The sequence below is a fragment of the Tupaia chinensis genome, unplaced genomic scaffold, assembly GCF_000334495.1.
Source record: "Tupaia chinensis unplaced genomic scaffold, TupChi_1.0 Scaffold000164_1, whole genome shotgun sequence".
NCBI classification, from domain to species: domain Eukaryota; kingdom Metazoa; phylum Chordata; class Mammalia; order Scandentia; family Tupaiidae; genus Tupaia; species Tupaia belangeri.
In genome coordinates this window covers 4130867-4136375 of record NW_006159638.1, presented here as the reverse complement: position 1 = coordinate 4136375, position 5509 = coordinate 4130867, and positions in this window count along the sequence as shown.

The window sequence follows — 5509 nt, the reverse complement described above, 5'->3', positions numbered from 1 at the left end:
GGGGAGGTAGGTGTTTTCTCTCTTTACCTCTCTTGTCTCTCTCTCTGGCAAGTGTGCCCACCCTATAGCAAGCACATATACACTACAAATAAATAAACACATTGTACAAGTGTACAAAATCCTTATTCTATTAGCTCTTTTCTATCAAAAAAAGGTCCCCCCCACCCCCGAGAGTGTGTGTGCTTGCCAGAGAGACAAAGAGAAGTGAGAAATCACCCCCAGCGGGGATAGCCATGTTGCAAAACCTCCTCCAGTCTGCTTTTAGGGTTTGGGACACTTGTGAACATGCATCAGGTGTCATTTTCAAGCCACTGGGTGCAGGACTTGAACCGCAGTCAGCCATGTGGGAGTCCAGCACCTTAACCTCCATGCAACCTGCAAGCCCTCCCTTTAAAAACAAAGAAAATTAGTCTAGGCCTACCCAGAGTCAGAGTCAGGATTATCAAATCAATGTCACTGTCTTCCACTTCCACATCTTATCCCCTTGGAAGGGTCAGGAGCAAAACAACATAAAATTAAAACAAGTGCAAGAGAAACTAGTACAATTAAGACAAATGGGGCTAGCAGGTGGCCTGGTGTTTAAGGTGTTGAATTCCACATGACTCAGCCCGCAGTTCGAGTCTCATACCCAGTGACTTGGAAAACACACTGGTGCATGTGCATGTGTGCCTGAAATCCCAAGAGGAGAATGAAGAAGGGATTGTGGTGTGGCCATTCTCCCTGGGGAATGCTTTCTCCCTTGTTCTCTCTCTCTTACTCTGGTGAGTTCACATGCCCTATGACAATATGGCAAAAATCTAAAAAAAACCCAAAAAACGCTCCCTTGCACCCCTTCTCTCTACAGAGTATTATTAAAAATTAGCAAAGTTCTGTAAGTCATGTATTTCCAGCACTTTCAAATATCAAAGTGCTTTTCTATATTCAAGTGCTATGGTGTTATTCCAAACATAGCAAGTATAAAAAATCTGTAATTTCCTTTATATATATGTACCTTATGAAGGACTTCTGGAACACACATAAGAGACAGTTAAAAGCAAAATGTGGAGGTGACATTTGATATACTAGTTGCTTTGCTGTGGCTTTGAAGTAAAGAATAAAAAATATCATAGAAGGAAAGTTTGCTTTTTTTTTCTTCCCGTACTAGAACGCAGTCCCTCTCTGACCAGATGATGGTTACTGTAGGTTTTCTCTGTCTAGATGTAGAAAAAGCCAAATAAAGGAACTCACCAGGCAAAAAAGCTCGTACAGTCTGATCAAAGATGTCGGTTGCATTTAAAGAGAGAAAGAGATGCAGGGGAGAGGTGGCAGGGGAGACGAGGAAAACACGGCAGAAAAATGAAGAGTCAAAAGCAGCTAATAATGACGGTAAGAAAAACAGTAGATAAAGTGAATTTATAAAGATTTCCAGCCAAGTTCTACAAAGACTGTAACAATAAGACATGGATTCTTTTTTTTTAATTGTTAGAGGCTTTGCCTTAGGGTGCATGTGCTTGCCCTTTGAGCTAGGTGGCTACGAGTGGTGCGGTGCGGAAGGCACAGTCAGAGAGAGTGAGAAATCACCGCCTCCCCTGGAGGATGGTCACACCACAATCCCCTTCTCTTCCACTCTCCTTCCCGGATTTTGGGTACACATGTACATGTGCCTGGTGTGATTTTTCAAGCCACTGGGTCCGGAGCTCAAACCGTGGTCAGCCATGTGGGAGTCCAGCTATGTAACCACTACACCATCTGCTGGCCCCAGGACATGGATTCATTTTCTTTTTAAGAGAGATTTTTGCTACAGGGTGCATGTGCTCTCCATAGAGACAGAAAGCGAGAGCCACTCCCCCCACCCCCCCAGGAATGGCCACATGCCACAATCCCCTTCTCCTCCATTCTTCTCTCAAATCTTTTTTTTTTTTTTTGGAGAGATTTTCGCTATAGGGCGCGTGCGCTCGCCAGACAGACAGAGAGAGACATAGAGACAGAAAGCAAGAAATCACCCCCCCAGGGGGGATGGTCACGCCGCAATCCCTTCTCCTCCATTCTCCTCTCGGGATCTTAAGCCACTGGGGCCGGGACGTGAACCGCAGTCGACTACGTGGGAGTCCAGTGACATAGCCATTACGCTAACTCCTGATGCCCTCTACTCTCAAGTCTTGAGCACGCATGCACACATACCCAGCATGAGTATTTTTTTTTCTTAAGAATTATTCTATTTAGCTTTATTTTTGACTAGACAAAACAGAGCGAAAGAGAAAGAGAGGGAAAGTGAGAAAGCAAGCTGGCAGGTCCAGGACTTGAACCGTAGTGGAAGTCCAGCGCCCTTAACCACCATGCTAACTGCTGGCCCCCAGGCATGAGTTTAAGTTTAAGTTGCTGGCTTGGGGCTATAACCTGCCTGGGACTATACTCACAGTGGACTGTGTGGGAGTTCAGTGATGTAGCCATTATACCATCTGCTGGTCCCGAGATGTGGATTCTTTCTTTCTTTAGTTTTTTTGCTATAGGGCAAGTGCACTCCCAAAGAGAAATCATCGCCTCCCCCCCAAGCTCCGCCAATCCTTTCTCCTCCAGTCTTCTCCTGAGATTTTGGGCTCACAAGCACATATGCCCAGCATACCTGCTGAGAGTTTCAAACCACCAGGACTCCAACCTTGGTCAGCCATGTTGGAGTCAGCACCTTAACCATTATGCCACCTGCTGGCTCCAGGATAGATTCCTGCACAGAAATATTTTAAACATACTTAAGAATTTAGAGGGAGTTGTTTAAAGTGCAAAATAATGAAGTTCCAAGAGTGGGATCAAAGAGGATGCAAGACACAACACTGAGTATGGCAGATGACGATAGAGAAAACAGGACATTGTGACACCGATCCAGTTTTCTATTCTATTATGACCTCATACCCTTGCTAGGAAAAGACTGAACTTGTTTTCATGGTTTGCTTATTAAGTAGAGTGCTTCAGTTTATAGGCACTTCTCAACACATCCGTATTTAATTCTTCTAAAATAAACCTTTTTATTAAAAGTATGAAATTAAGAATATCATTTTTATACCCAGGTGACCCTTTCACAATCTGGTGACTACAGTGGTATCCAGGAAGCATTGTTCCCCTTGACGAAATGTATTTGAATCCTGGGGCAGGCAGGTAGAATGGTAGTTAAGGGCGCTGGATTCCCACATGGCCAATCGTGGTTCGAGTCCTAGACCTGGTAACTTGCTTTCTCATTGCACCCCCCTCCCCACCTCTCTCTCTTAGTCCTTCTCTGGTCAAATTAAAAATAAGTAAAAAAAATGTATTTGAATCCTTAGCAAGAAGTGATAGAAAGGTTCAGGGGGCCAGCAGGTGGCATAGTGGTTAAGATGCTTTTTTTCCCTTTTTTTGGAGAGGTTTTTGCTATAGGGTGTGTACACTCACTAGACAGAGACAGAAAAGAGACAGAAAGCGAGAAATCACCCCCCCCAGGGGGGATGGCCACGCCGCAATCCCTTCTCCTCCATTCTCCTCTTGGTATCGTGGGCACGCACACACACCCGCCCCGCCGGAGGTTAAGCCACTGGGTCCGGGACTCAAACCGCGGTTGACTACATGGAAGTCCAGCGACATAGCCATTACGTTAACTGCTGGTCCCAAAGTGCTGGACTCTTATGTGGTCAACTACAGCTCCTGGGCCTGGAGGCTTACAACTCATGCTGGGTACATATGCATGCATGCCCAAGATCCCGAGAGGAGAATGGAGAAAGATGGCGGCATGGCCATTTCCCTGGGGTGGGTGGTTGTGATTTCTTGCTTTCTGTCTCTGTCTGGTGACTGCACACACCCTACAGTAAAAATCTTTCTAAAAGAATAAAAAAGGAGGGAGGGTCAGATCATATCTGATAGGGATGGGTGTATATATATCTACATGACACATTCAAATTATGCTTGATAGCATTATTCACTGACACATTTTAAATGAACTAAAATGCAAGTAAACTTATCACAAAATCTGTCTTTTTTTCAATGTTAGTACATAAAAATAACTACTTAGAGATTCATTATAATGTTTCTGCAGTTGTCTGTGTTCTCCATGCTCCCATGTATGGTTTATGGAGACTGCAGTTCTCACTGGGTAGGGCCTGATGAGAGGCATGTCGCAATTACAGTCAAATGTCACTTAATGATGGGGATACATTCTAGATGATTTCATTATTATGTAAACATCGTTGTCTAGGGACCAGCAGTTAGCATAATGGCTGTCACTGGACTCCCGCGTAGTCGACCGTGATTCACGTCCTGGACCCGGTGGCTTAAAACTCACGCTGGGTGCGTGTCCATGCGTGCCCAAGATCCCGAGAGGAGAATGGAGGAGAAGGGATTGCAGCATGGCCATCCCCCCCGGGAGGTGATTTCTCGCTTTCTGTCTCTCTGTCTCTGTCTGTCTTTCTGGTGAGTGCACGCGCCCTATAGCAAAAACCTCTCAAAAAAACAAAACAAAACAAAAACAAAAACAAAAACAAAAACAAAACAACATTGTCTAAAATATTCATTATTGGGGCCAGAACGTGGCATGATGGTTAAGCTGCTGGACTCTCACAGGGCTAACTATAGTTCCAGTCCCAGACCTGGCAGCTTGCTTTCTCATTTTCCCTCTTTCTGGTCAAATTAAAATAAATGAATGAATAAATAAAATTCAATAAATTATTTTATTTTATCAAATAATTTTATTTAATCTTATTTATTATTACTATTATTTTAATTTGATCAGAGAAAAGGAAAGTGAGAATGCAAACCACTTGGTCTGGAAGTCGAACAGTGATCAGCCATGTGTAGGAGAGTGTCCAGCACCTTAGCCACCACGCCACCAGCTGGTTCCTAAAATAATTTTTTTGTTAGAGGTTTCTGCTATAGGGCACGTGCACTCACCAGAGAGACACAGAGAGACAGAAAGCAAGAAATCATCTCCAGAGGGGATGGTCACATCGCAATCCCTTCTCCTCCATTCTTCTCTCTGGATCCTGGTCATGCACGCACACGCGCCCGGCGTGAGTTTAAGCCACCGGGTCCACGGAGCCCAACCCGGGCTGTGTTCATGGGCGTGACATAGCTATTATGCCAACTGCTGGTCCCCCTAAAATAATTCTTAAAAAAAACTCATTACTGGGACCAGCAGGTGGCATGGTGGTTAAGGCAGCTGGACTCACATGTGGGTAACCACAGTTTGAGTCCCGGACCTGGCAGTTTGCTTTCTCACTTTCCTTCTCTTTCTCTCTCTGGTCAACTTCCAAAAAATTTTTAAAAAAGAAGTAAAATAATGGTAATGAATAAAATTAAATTAAAAATAATTCTTTTCTAAAAAAATTCATTATTGGGGCCAGCAAGGTGAGTGGTAGTTAAGGTGCTGGATCCCACATGGCTGAATCTATGGCTCAAGTCCCAGATGTGGATACTCAAAAACCATGCTGTGCGTGTGTACCCAAAATCCCAAGAGAAGAATGAAGGATAAGGGACTGCTGGTAGCCATCACCATCAGGGCTGACTTCTCACT